A 14,974-nucleotide genomic window follows, 5' to 3' on the forward strand; every position below is an offset into this window, starting at 1 on the left:
TTAGCTGGGCATGGTGGTGGGCGCCTATAGTCCCAACTGCTCGGGAGGCTGAGGCAGGAGAATGGTGTGAACCTGGGAGGCAGAGGTTGCAGTGAGCTGAGATCCTGCCACTGCACTCCAGCCTGGGTGACAGAGCGAGAATCTGTCAAAAAAAAAAAAAAAAAAAAAGCAACTTTAACAATAACCATGACAATTTGCATACACGACATTCCAAAACAATCACAACGAGACTAAAAAAAAATTGGCTTGATGACAGTTACTAACAGGCCCTGGATCAGAGCAGAGTCCACATGTACAGGCCATATGCAGGCCCCTTGAACATCAGGGTTTTCTGGCCTGTCTTGGCTAATGTGACAAAGCCCAATAGTGAGCCATCTTTCTACTGTTCCTATAATTGGACAGCTGCTGCCACTAAGATGAAGGATTTTCCTGGAGGTAACTGGATGAAGCTTTCTAACTCTACCTCTGTACTAAACATGCTAGTCCAATAGACACATCTCTGGCTGTCCTGAAACTATGCCACGCATCATATCAATCTAAGAATCCACAGTGGATTTTATTGTCTTTAGAAAATGTCATTAGGAAGCTCCTCTTCCTAATGTGATCCTGTTTTCACTGCTCTCACAGCAGTGACAGTCAATGGAAAAATCCGACACTGGAAGTGCAGTTCATCTGAAGAACAAGAAATGTATAACAAACAGTTTTTAACTAGAAAATCTCACACTCCAATTCCTTCATCATGGGTGTCCACTGGTGGTGGAAAGTACAGCTTTCAAAATTCAACTCAAAAGGTCCTAGTAACTGTTGTTTCCATCTAGGAGATGTTAGTACTAATAGGGAGTTAGCCTGGACACCGAACATTGTCATAATTCACTTTCACCTATTTCAATGTTAGGTTCCTCCCAAAAGGATCATGATGAATTTAAGCTAACAAAATTCTTATTCGTTTGTGTTATCAATAGAGAAGTGTTGAAATAATTAGGAAAAGGTCAAAAAAGTACTGAAGATTGGAGTTTAAGCATTGTTTCAAAGCACATTCTTATATTTATGTCTGAATTTTATCCCTACAATAACTATGCTATACCCATCTATGCTATACCATTATTCACCAGTAATAATACATCTCTAATAAATTGGTGCCAAACAGAATTGAATTTCAGCCATTGATACATCCAGAATATTGCCTATTGTTGGCCTAGTATTTTCACTGCAAAGGTGTATGGTCTGAAAAAAGAACTCGCTGATCTTTATATGGTGGGGATAAGGGAAATAATTTTCAAATGTTTCTGTACTCAGGCATAATTGCCCTTTCTAGGAAAGAAGAGCTGAACTCACCACTCTCTTGAAGCTTGCCAACTTCAGAAATTTACCTCCATTTCATGTATCTGCTTCTACCAAATGTGCGCTTCTCACTTATTTAAACATGCAATCCATAAATTTATATTAAGTACCAACTACCTCAAGGAACTGGGTTAGGTGCTATAGAGATGAATACAGAAAAATAAAATTCACAAAATTTATAGTAAAAAGTACATTTCTTCCCAATCAGTGGAGTCCTTTATTTTCTCAGGAATTTATATCCTTTTGACAGTGAATTCCACTGTTATTTTTATATGTCTGCTACTTGATTCTGGAAATAAGTACCTAGGTTTATTAAGCTTATTATTTCATTGAAGATTCTCTTATGATATTGCTCACTTGCCCTGGATACCTCATTCCTGTATGTGTTTAGTCCAACCAGCTTGAGAGAAGTTACATAGTGTTTAAATCACACAGTGCAAATAAATGCCCACAATATTTTATGAAACTAACTCAATTTCCATTTGTTTACAAATCATTCTTACACATTTTAAGCCAAAGTCTGAGACGAATACAAAGATAAGTAAGAGTCAGAACTTGTTGTCTAGGAGACTGTAGTCTGAATAAAGATGTAGGCAAGTAATTTGGGAGGTATACAAATAAATACTATTGGAAATCATTGTTAATTGCTCATTTTGTGGTGGTGGATTTTTTGAGATCCTGAAAGACAGACATCTAGAAAATTTCATGCACAAACAAATTTTAAAATATAGTTGGACATTTCAAATGAAACATTAAGTCCCAGTCATAATACTGCATTAGAAGAACCAGAGAAGTGCTAAAGGAACATGACAGACAGACACTAATTATATTGCGGAGACTATGCAAAGATTTTGTACTGTAATATATTTAACGTGATTTAAATGAAATGTTAGGATTTTCTCAGGAAGATATTGGAAATAGAGGAACATACTTACAAAATTTTCAGGGAAAGGTGACTGAAATTCCACAGAACGTAATGAACAAGCGGTATTTTATAGGAGCAATTACTGAAATTTTATGTAAACACCATATCTTATTAGAAGTTGGATACTAGGAGTTGCCGTGATTCTAAAGGTATATGGAGACATTTTCCAGTTGGTGTCTAAGCAAATCTGTAACAGAGGAAACTAGTTATGGAAACAATGTGAAAGAAAGTTTAGAAAATGGAGACTGCAGGTGATTAGGTAGGAATTTACTTGCAAAAGTAAAAGTGAGCAACAATGATATCCAGAGATCAATAACAAGCAAGTGATAATGACAATGAAAAGGATGCTACTACTACTGAAGACAGTATTAAGAACAACTATATCGGTAGGAGAACATTTCTGAGGTACCAACAAACAAGCGTCATTGTATTGAAAGATATGAAGCAAATCAGTATAAATTGTCCTCATCTGGCTTGCCCAATGCCTGACAGCTATAGCTTCAGTCCATTATAATATTGTCTTTAAGATGAGAGAGATATTTCAATACAAATTATTAATTACTTTAAGTGGCAAATTACAATATATATTCATTAAGTTTAAAGTCTCTTAACTAAAAAATATAAGTCCCGTAACATCATAAAGATGAGTCTTAAAAGACAGACATAATTAAATTATGTTTTTGCATAATGGATGTCTTTGGGCTAAAAGTCAAAGTTGCTTTTCCAGACAAAAAACCACAAATCATTTCCTATAGAATGTGTTTAGAACACTCTTTTTCTTTGTCTAGCTTCTTCAGGTAAATCCAGTTTATTTCAATTAGATACATTATTATTGAGTGTTTACATATGAAAGACATTTTGTTTCCTAGAGATAGGGCAGGAAGAAAACAAAATGAGTAAAATGTAGTTTCATTATAAAAAATTAATGGGAAAATTTTTTGACAAAAATCAACTGGTAATGAGATGATGAATTATTTTAATGTGGTTGTTCTCAACTTTATCTACAAATTGGAATCACCTGGAAGCTTTATGAAATACTAATATCTGGTCTCTAGTCTCAGAGATACTGACTTAATTGGCACAGGTTATAGGCAGAATGACAGGACTTTTAAAAGTCTTCCCTGGTGTTTTAAATGTACAAACAAGGCTGAGATCTGCTGCTTTTTTATATAGTTGATATTTGAGATTAAACCTTGACAGATGGATAGTACCTTGATAGGCAGAGATAGGAGTGGAGATGCGAAGGCATTTGGAAAGAAAGCAATGCAAGGAAGCCTTACATAGCAAGTGAGTGGGAGATAAACTGAAAAAAAAGTGAGGTAAGGCTATACTCTGGAATGGTCTGTAGAACAGACAATACAGAACCAGAGCAAACACAAGAAAACCTACACCCAGATTCAAGTCCTTAATGTGCCCCTTACTTGTTGGGTAAATTTAGACTCCACCTAACTTCTGAATACAGTTTTCTTCATTTGTAAAATGGAAATAATAGCTATTTCTCAAGTTATGTAGAGCTATTAAACAGTTTTGTTAGTCAGAGTCCTCCAGAGAAGTACAACCAGTAAGACATACACATGATTTATTGTAAGAATTTGGCTTATGTAACTTACATATTGTATGTTACCTTATGTATGGAAGCTTCTCAGCCTCAATAGCTGAGAAGTCCCATGATTTGCTCTCTGTCTGCAAGCTGGAGACTCAGGAAAGCTGGTGGTGTAGTTCTGAAAATCAGAGGGACGAAGGTGTAAGTCCCTGTTGAGAGCAGGAAAAGGTTAATGTTCTAGCTCAAGTAGTCAAGCAGAGAGAAGTGATTTTTCCTTCCTCTCCCTTTTTGTCTTTTTATCTTTTTAGATCTTACTGGTCCCCCTACTTTCCCTGGAATAGGCATGAAAAATCAATGTTTTATCTTTCCTTGATATCAGAGAGTCTCCCAACTCTTATCTAACCTAAGTATCACTGGAAAGTGGAGAATTTGGAAATATTATCTGAAAGCGTGAGTGATGTAGGTAGAATGTCAGTGTTTAGGTGGATGGAAGATTTCCTCTTTTTTCATCCCTTCTAAAAGGAATGGCCAAGAGTCAAGGATTTTAACATAATCAACAAGAAAGAGAAATTTTGCTCTATGCCATGTACGTTTTATTGACCACCATGTTTTAAATGTAAGGAACAAAGAAGTCAAGGACAGATGGATGTGGCTTCTCTTCTCCTGACACTTCTTGTTCTCTTGGGATTCCTGCCAAAGTGAGGATCAGCAGATGCTCTTACGCTCTAGGCTGATTCTCCTGAAAATATCTGTCATAACCAAGATGCTCTGAAGTGGGAGCACAGGAAAATGCACTGAAGGGTTGAAAGCAAAAACTAGAGCTTCTATTTACTTTGATTTTATGTCATTTTAAAATCATTTCTAGTTTTTGGAGATCTTTCAAAACTGTTTATACTACACAATATTTCATGTGCCTGATGTCAAATTAAATAAGATAGATATATTAAAATGTAGGATCCACCCCCCACTCCCATTTCAAGTGACATTGGTGCATGCTAAAAACAATACATTTTCTCATCTGAACCAGTCCTTTGGGCTTTGGGATCAGCATGTTTTTATTCCTTCTCTTTACTTCTTCTTGCTGGCTGACATGTTCTGGACTGGCTTTCCCTAACCCAAGAGGTTCAAATCTGATTCTTGTGTGAAAGCTCAGATAAAATGAGCACAAACGAAGTCTTTCAGCTTGCTCTTGGTGTATGTTTATCAGGCTTACCAGAATGAGACCAAAAGCTTCCTCCACTAGAGATGTATTTTGGAATTGAAGTTAAATCTTTAAAGCAGTCAAGATCATTTCTGCTTGATCATTATTGTTTTCATCCAGGGCCTTGAAGGAAGACAGTGGTTTACTCAAACTGAAGCAGCCTTTTTCATCTGGGGTGATATCCAAAAGATTCATTGTCTCATGGCCATGGAAAACTAGGATGCAGATACACAAAGAGTGAGCTTAAGAGCAGAAGTTTAATAAGCAAAAGAAAGAGAAGAGCTCTCTGTAGAAGAGAGGGGTCCCATAGAAATGGGTTGCCAGTTCCGCGGTGAAATGCAAAGGGTTTTATAGATAAGCTTGAGGAGGCAGTGTCTGATTTACATAGGGTAAAAAAGATTGGTTGGACCAGGTGTGCCATTTGCATAGGGCACAAAAAAATGACTAGGACTAGGTGTGCCATTTGCATAGGGCTTGAAAAGCTGGCTGCCCCCACCCTAATCTTTTATTATGTAGATGGGTTCTCTGCCTGGCTGGCACCATGTTGCCCATTCCTTTATTGTACACATGGTAACAAAAAAAAGGAAGATGGAGCCTTCACGTTGGATATGCTTGGTCCCCAGGTAACACTTTTCTGTTGGCACAGCTGCTGGCATTCACCCGTGCAAGCTTCCAGCTTGCTTATCTATGTTTGTAGCACAATTTTTCAGGCTGCTCTTTATTAGGAAAGAAATTATTTTGGGGCTGCTTTTTGTTAGAAAGAAAGCCCTGCCGACGACTCTTTTACCCTCACTATCTGCCTAAATAATTTCTTTCTACCTCCTGTATTAAAAGTGAAATAGAGTTTAATGAGGACCTATTTCTAGATATGGGTTAAGGGAATCAAGAGAGCTTGTGAATCACCCAGGGACAAAGAAACATGAGAAGCTGATATAAGCTAATTGAGGGTACACACACATGTTCAGGATTCTGCTGCCTTGACCAGAAACCTTCTTCAGCTCATGAAGAAGGTTGACACGAAGCACAAGAGAACTCACCATGTTTTCCCCCTCTAGGTCCTACTTTACTGTGAATAGAGAGACTAATCTCTAAACTCTTAGAAACTCATCTTTATTATATTATTAATTTTGCTATAGGCAGCACCTAAAACTTTGATTAATGTCCACACTAGGAAAGAGTTGCATTGTCCCTAAATAAAATATGAAAGTTATGCATGTTTCTTGCATCCTAGTGATTTATTTTTCCTTGATCTAGATGAAAAGATTCCTAGGGCTATTTAAAAAGCTGTGCATTAGTGATACGAACACCTTGAGCCTTTATATTAATGACAACATTTTAATTAATCACATATGGATTTTATATTCCATCTTGAGGAATTCTCCATCTTAAGACAACAATGTCTTAAATTAATCCAAATTGGTTAGTCCAAATTGCCTCACAGTTGTCTCAGCTCAGGCCAAACTGATTTTAAACATAACTGTTCTGAGGCAAATAAAAGGCTACAATGGAACCCATTTTATTAACATCGTAGGTACGTCTTTCTATGGTTTAAGCTAAGGTATACCAGGAAACCCTTTTCCCCATCTTAGCAAATAATTCTTCCATTAATCTGTGTCTTAGGCATACCAATACACACTTAAGAATTAATTGTTTCAAGTAAGACTAATTCTTATTAAAACAGAAAGTTTTTCAAAGAGAATAGCATGATAACTCTTTCCTTTAGCTACTGGCAGAAATCAGAGCCCCTTGGGAGACTGAGAAAATCAAAACAGTGTATTTAGAGTGAAGGTACTGAGGAAAAAACTTTGGGGGCACCAAAAGCTGGAGAGGAAAAAACAAAAAGAAGCAACAAAAAAGGAACAAAGGAGAAGGAGAAATTGGGAGAGGTTAGGGATAGCACCCAGCCCCAATACCACCCATTTCCCATATGTGCTAACCTCAAGATCCTCTGTCACTGAGCTAAGAAGCTAAGATAAACAACATTTCACTATAAATCATCCCCAAGGCAGGTGATCCTATGACCCACATGTGCATGAGACTCTGGAATGACTGCTAGGCAGCTTTCTGGGGGTAGTGGTAGTGAGCAACTCCATCATCTTGAACCCACTGAGGATAACCAAGACTATAACCTGGGCCAGGCATGTTTGGACATCCTAACAAGGAAGAATGGAAAGATCACCTCTGGAGGCAGAGATTCCTGACATCAAACCCCTTACACAGTTCAATAAAAGGCCCAGGCCGGCCTCTTTTGGAGAGCCACCTAGAGAACTCTTCCTTCTGTGCTGTCTCCCTTGTGCTCAAGCATAAGTCCCAATACATTTTGTGTGAAAAAATATGCATGGCCTCATGTCAATTTCCATTGCATGAAAAGCCTAAGAACCTGTGTACAGTAACATATTTCCAGGTGACCACAAAGGGACCAGGGTAATATCTCCCTTCCCCTCAGGGACTTAAGGGCTATCAGGGTGGCTGAACACAACCTCTCTTATTGCTGATGAGTGGCTTCTTGAACCTTTCATTCAACATCGCCATGAGTGGTGCATCTTCCTCTAGCCTCCCAGGGCTCCTGGCTTCACCTTGGCAGAAGCCTTTTCCTTCTGGTGCACCTTTTCTTTTTCTTTTCTCACTTTATCTTAGTTTTACTGGTTTGAGTCACCTTAATAGACATCCATGGAAAATGGGTTGAAATGATTGACTCCCCAGGATTGATTAACCCAGCAGGCAGCAAATGGGTGGCACCACTCCCCTGGCTTAAGTGGTCTGGTGGAGAAACTCTGGCACTCTGGCTCTGGATTTTTCAACACTGTTTAAAACTCCTTACTACTTGGCTTCCCTTTGCAGCTCCTTGTAGGGAAGGGAGGCTTGTGAGCTTTTCGTTATTTTTCTTTTTGAATGTGTAGTCCTCTCAGTTCTGTGTGTTGTCTTTATGAGAGAAAAAACAGTATGTGGGTCTAATCTTTGAGTAATTATGTCCTAAACCATGTTTTCTTTTTACTTGTATGATAACCAGTCTCATCCACTGTCACTTGGTCACCACTGAGTACAGGCTCCAAATTAACAGGTCTTGGACCTGGTGTAAGGTAAATGAGGTAGAGGGAACTATCTAAGCCTGCATTCAATTTCAAAAGGGGATTGGCTCTCTCTCTCTTCTCTTGCCACATTGACTGGTCCTCTTGTGTGATTTATACTACCACACTGTGTGGGACGAACAGCATTCCTCCCTCCTCATTGATGCCTAGTCTCAGGGTCTACATCAAGCCCATGTTCCTTTGACTGAGTGAGACAAATGTATAGTAATGGTCACTGCTCTTAGCATACTCTAAGGTTCTATGCTGAAATGCATCATCTCTAATTGGGGCAAATTTATGCTAGATGGCTTGAATAAAAAGAAGTTAATTTTCTTTTGCAGCATGACCTGGTCCCAGTATACCCTAGAGACCATAAGAAGCGGCCACTGAATGGATTCCTTAATTTTAATATCATTTTGCATGTGGACCTGTTTGGCAAAATGTTCCAAAAATTGGAGAAGTACCCTATGTACAGGCTTTTATAAAACTATATCAGGATCTGAAATAGTGGGATTCCTGTCAGGTATGTATGGCCTCCATGCCTTGGCCATCTCCAGATAAATCTAAACAATACTTGCTAACAGATCTGCTCTTTCAGTCTCTGATTAGTCCACCCAGTGAATCCCAACTCCACCATCCCATTTGGTTCCTGAACTGACACCATACTGTAATCAGACCTCTGAAGGTATGCAGGCTCCAGCACATAATCAGTGGGGTTCTAATCAGGTTCCAAGTTGGCACCTACTTTTACCCTGCCACCAGCCCAGGAATATTCTCCCCTTAAAGAAGTGACAGAGGAGAGAAGATAAATTACAAGAATGCATCTTCCCTTTTTGGTGGTAGATTGGGGCTATGCAAATAAAAATTTGGCAGATTTTCAGAAGATTCTAACAAATTTAGAGATGAGTTTGTTACATCAAACCTAATTTTCTCATTGCCATGGCAGGATGTCACTTATTTTGACACATTGCTGACCTTTGATAAAAAAGACCACGTACTAAGAAAGGCCAGAGAGTATTCAGATTGCCCAGTGGCCATGAACCACCACAAGGCTGTCATCTGAGTGGGCTGAGATGTAGTCCCAGAGCAAAACCCCCAGTGGGATTATGAAGATGCTACTGACAAAGCTAGATGGGTCATTTTATTACTTTGCTAAGGCAATGGACAAGTGCATAGTAAATCTCATGAACTATCATAAGGTTAGAGATATTACTCAGAAAAAAGAGGAGAAAATTCCAGCAGTCTTCCTCAACTGGGTCATGGCAGCTTTCAGAAAATACACCAATGCTGTCCCAGAGTAAACGGAAGGGAGGGCGCTGCTTGCCACACATTTCATTACTCAGTCTGTTCCAGACATCAGGAGAAAGCTGAATAGAGACAGAACCCCAGATCCTACTGTTGACTCCGGTAACAGAGACTTTTAAGGTTTTCAATAATAGGGACAGGAGAGAAAAAGCTAATAAAGAAAGGAGATTAACCAAGAAAGAGTAGCTTTTGGCTTCCCCAATTCATCTGCCATCTAAGGGTGACCCTAGGAGACCCAGAAGACCAGACAACTGAAGGCACCCAGCCAGCATTGAACAGAACCAATGTGCATATTTCAGGAAGGAGTGATATTGAAAGACGGGATGACCTAACCATTCTAAATCAGGATGGCTAGCTGCAACCCTGGCCAACCCCACCCTCTTTGTTAACCTCTCAGATGAGAGGTCTACTTTCACTGAGTAATGTGACCCAAGATCCTGACTGGATCTGACTTTAACATGCTCCATCATCAACTCTTTAGCAGAGCCCTAAGTCACCTTCTACATGGCAGGTAGAAGAACTGAGTTCCTTGTGGATATGGGAGCCACCTACACTTTCTTGATTCAGTCTGTCGATCCACTTTCCAATTGCAACTGCATAGTAACAGGGATAGACAGGTGGTCTAAAGTAAGGCAACTTACTTTCCTTCTTGCTTGTGAGGCAGGGTCTAGTATTACTACTCATTCATTCCTGAATGTCCCCAAACGTCCTAATTTATTGTTAGGTAGAGACTTATTAAGTAAAATTGGAGCCACCATTTCCTTGGAAGGGATCAAAATTCAATTAGAAATGGAACCAGAACAAAGAATCCACTTATTGGCACTCTTGAACAATCACAGTTTGAAACAAATACATTCCTGAAGAGAACAAGAACCTAATGGACCCCTCAGTATGGGAAACTGTTGTCTTGGGATTGGCCAATAAAAATAGGCCTGAAACCTGGTGCGTACTGTCCATGGAAAAAATAATATCCCCTCAAATCTGAAGCACTACAAGGGATCCAACCATTGCTATGCAAATTTTTGAAACATGGACTAATTAAATCCTGCCTGTCTTCTTGCAATATTCTAATTCTCCCCATTAAGAAACCTAATGGAGAATACCATTGTGTATGGAACTCGTGGGTTGTTATTGAAACAGTCATTCCAATCCATCCAATAGTTCCAAACTCATACATTCTGCTCATCTAGATACACAGGGATGCTCAGTATCACACTGTGCTAGACTTAAAAGATGCCTTCTTTTGTGTGCTTCTATACCCAGAATTCCAATATTCTTTTGCCTTTGTATGGAGGAAACCCAATACCCAGAAAACCACCCAATATACATTAACCGTACTTCCTCAAGGTTTTTGAGACAGTTTTCATCTCTTTGGAAATGTGTTGGCAAAGGAGTTAAGCGAATTAAACTTGGGAAATGGGATTTTATGTCAATATGCTGATGATCTGTTAATTGCCAGTCAGACATGTCATGACTCAAATTTTAACATCATTAAAACCGTACATGTTCTGGCTGAACAGGATACAAGGCATCCCCAACCAAGACCTGGATTTCCTTACAAAAGTTTCAACATCTCGGATTTACTCTGACCCCAGAAGCTTGCATACTGGCCACAGATCAAAAAAGGGCAATCATTTTATTGCTGATTCCACAAACCAAACAGCAACTCTGCGGCTTCTTGGGAATGGCAGTTTTCTGCCACATCTGGATTCCAAATTATGACCTAATGGCCGAGCTGCTGAGGCCATAAAAGGGAAAGAAAGATTCCCCAAACACTGGGGTAAAGAGTGCCAACAAGCTTTTGAAGCATTAAAATCTGAGTTAGGTCAAGCCCCAGCTCCAAGGCTACCAAATTTAGAAAAACCATTTACCTTCTATCTTTGTGAAAGACTGGTAATAGCTCTGAGAGTCTTAACCCAGAAGCTAGGATCTTCCCAGAGGTCAGTGGCCTATTTCTTAAAACAATTAGTTCCAGTCACAAAGGGATGGCCTATTTGCCCGAGGGTGGTAGCAGCCTCTGTCCTATTGGTTAAAAAGGCCTCAAAGTTGACATTGGGGCAATATATGGAAGTCATCACTCCTCATCAGGTTCAGACTGCATTGGAAGTCAAAAGACACCATTTTGGAGGGAGGCTGACCAAATACCAAGCTCTTTAATTAGACACCCCTGACATCTCTCTGAGGGTATAACAGACTTTGACCCAGGGGACCCTATTCCCATCTGTAGATGATGAGGCTTTATAGCATCAATGCATAAAAGCCATAGTACAAAAATATTCCAGCAGACCCAACTCACAGGATAAGCCCCTTAATAATCCAGAGGCAGAATACTATATTTATGGTACTAGTTTTATGGGAGAAGGGACTAGGAAAGCAGGATATGCAACAGTGAGTCTAAATGAGGTTATAGAGGCCAAAGCCCTTTCTTCTCATACCTCAGCATAGAAAGCAGCACCGACTGCCTTAATTAGAGCCTTAAAATTGGGAGAAAGCAAAAGGTTAAAACTTATATACTGATTCAAAATATGAGTTTTTCATGCTGCACACCCACACAGCCATATGGAAGGAGAGGGGAGTATTAACAGCCAAAAACTCCCCAATCAAGCATCAATATCTAACCTTGCTTCTCTTGGAAGCAGTGCAGATTCCTCACCAAATGGCAGTCATTCACTATAAGGGCCACCAGAGAGATGGGTTCCTCATTAGCCAAGGGAACAATAAGACCAATAGGGCTACAAAACAGGCAGATCAGTCTCAAGAACCTAAGAGTGTCCTGACCGTAACAACAATCCCCTCTAAACTCCCCAGTTGCCCACTATCTTTCACAACAAGAATGGAAGAATGCTGAGAGATAGAGATATAGGGAGATAATATTGGATGGCTCACAGACAATGGTAAGATCCTTGGAGTTGAACAATGGAAGCTCATCAAGCATCTCCATGATGCCACTCATTATGAGAGGGATAGTCTATGAGACATAGTCCATAGAATAATTACTGGAAAAGAACTTAGAAAGACTGTAAAATAGGTGACCTTTGCCTGTGAGTTGGGTGCCCTGATTAACCCCTAAACTCATCCTATCCCTCCCCTTTAAGTTGGTTCAGCATAGAGGAACATATTCAGGAGAGGACTGACAAGTAGATTTCACTCAACTGCCCTCGAAGTCAGGGTATAGGTACCTCCTAGTGTTAATGTTGAGCCAAGCTTTTTTCACCCACATAGAGGAAGCAGTGGAAGGCTGTAAACCCCTGTCAAAGGAGATAGTATACCAGTTCAGACTTCCCAGGTCTCTCCAGAGTGATAGCTGGACTACCTTTGTTGCTAAGATTACTCAGGGCCTCACAACAGCCTTAGGGATAGACTACAAACTTCATGCATCTTGACATTCCCAATCATCAGAGATAGTTAAAAAGATGAATCATACCCTTAAAAGGATCCTAGCAAAGCTTTTTCAAGAGACCCATAAACTGTGGATTAAATGCTTCAGTCACACTTCTCAGAATCTGCACAGTCCCTTATGGCAACCTGAATTTCTGTCCTTCTGAAATAATTTAGGGGATGCCCTTTCTCACTACTAATCTTCTGTTAGATGGAGAATTGGATCAAAACCTACAACATCTAATGTTTTCAGGGCAGGCCCAGAAGGCAATCTTAGAATAGGGGAACAATATTCTGCCATCCCCTGCCAGGAGTGAGGCATCCTCTATCCAGATTAACCCAGGAGATCAGGTCCTCCTTAAGACTTGGAAGGTGGGCTCCCTGAAGGACCAACTATTACTTAAATGGAAAGGTCTTTACTGAGTGATCCTGACCACTCCAACTACAGTCAATTGACAAGGAATGCCTAGGTGGGCACAACTTTCCAGATTAGAACTCTTTTCTGCTGAACATTTTCAGGCATGCTTGAAAAGCCCATCTTATTCCTGTGAGCCAGTGGAGGGCCGTAAGTACCTGTTCAACAGGGCCATCTCACAAACAGATAAGTAATATGGTGGCTGGGCCTGAGTCTGATAGCTTCTTTTATCATACTGGTTATTTTGCTGCTGCTGTTTTATCACTTTGCTTAGCCCCCTCCCCTGGTAAGTATCTCTTTTGTCCTTGCTGAATATAAGGAACTGATCTTGCTACTTCTTGTCCTGGTGCTTATGTTTTCCCCTATGGTAATACAGAATAAACAAAGCTTGGGAAAATAGGAGGGAAATTCTTTGTTCCAACTTACTCAAACATTGTCTCAGCCCATACCAAATAGTTATTGGACTACTGCATATGTCATTAACAAGTCAATGGGGAGGCATATAAAAATGTCTGGTGGGAGCACCCAGCAGAATGGTCCCTGGTCCAAAAGCACCCTATTTACAGAGCCAATAAATCTCTTACGAACCTAGTCCATCTCGTCCACTCAATGTCCATTAACCTGAGAATTATAACATGTTTTAATCCATCAGCCGTGACCTGGTATGCCAATGTAGATCCCAAGCTATCCTAACCTCTTGTGCTCTTTACAGGATCCCTATCTGTAACTATACTACCAGAGGGAGCTACATACTCAGTACCCTTAAATGCACCTGCTCATCAAAAGATGTGATTAACCTCACCCCTGAGCTCTGTCCCTTTTTATGTGCATGATTTCCAACTGCAGTTGGGACATAGCATGAGTTTCAGAGGGCACAGCCTTGGTGGCACAGCTACCTGGGTTGTGTTAGGCTATTCTTACATTGCTTTAAAGAAATAACTGAGATTGAGTAATTTATAAAGAAAAGAGGTTTAAGTGGCTCATGGTTCTGCAAACTGTACAGGAAGCATGGCACCAGCATCTGCTTGGCTTCTGGGAAAGCCTCAGGGAGTTTTGCTCATAGCAGAAGGTGAAGGGAAGCAGGCACATCACATGGTTAGAACAGTAGCAAGGGAACGGGAGGTACCACAAACTTTTAAGCAACCAGAACTTGTGAGAACTCACCCAGTATTATGAGGGAAAGCGATGAAAGATTTGCTCCCATGACCCAAACATCTTCCACCAGGCTCCATCTCCAACATTGGGGATTATGTTTCTTTTTTTATAATTTAAATTTAATTTTTTTTAAAGAGATGGGGGTCTCACTATATTGGCCAGGGTGGTCTTGAACTCCTGTCCTCAAGCTATCCTTCCTACCTCAGCTTCCCAAAATTCTGAGATTACGGGCATGAGTCACCATGTCTGGCCAGGGATGATATTTCAACCTGAGATTTGGGAGGAACAAATATCTGAACTATATAATGGGCTGTCACATGGAATCACAGATATCCTTGGCTTCTGACACTGAAAACCAGGGAGACAATGACAAGTACTTCTTATGGCTGCCTTCTAATCACCCATCGTTGGGTCCCTTCCTACCCAGGACTCTTATGCTTAGCTAATGGACTGATGTTCTTGGGAATGGTAAATGGGAAAGGGATAGAAGTTCAATGTCTTGATACCAATCATATAAGTAGCAATTGGACTGTGGAATACGTCACACTCTTCTTCCTCCTAAGAATATCAAAATATTCTCCAATAACCCCCATAGCACTCAGCTCTCACCAAGAAGGTCCAGATGAGCAATGGGGCTGCTGAT

Source organism: Pongo pygmaeus, chromosome 17, assembly GCF_028885625.2.
Source record: "Pongo pygmaeus isolate AG05252 chromosome 17, NHGRI_mPonPyg2-v2.0_pri, whole genome shotgun sequence".
Classification (NCBI taxonomy): domain Eukaryota; kingdom Metazoa; phylum Chordata; class Mammalia; order Primates; family Hominidae; genus Pongo; species Pongo pygmaeus.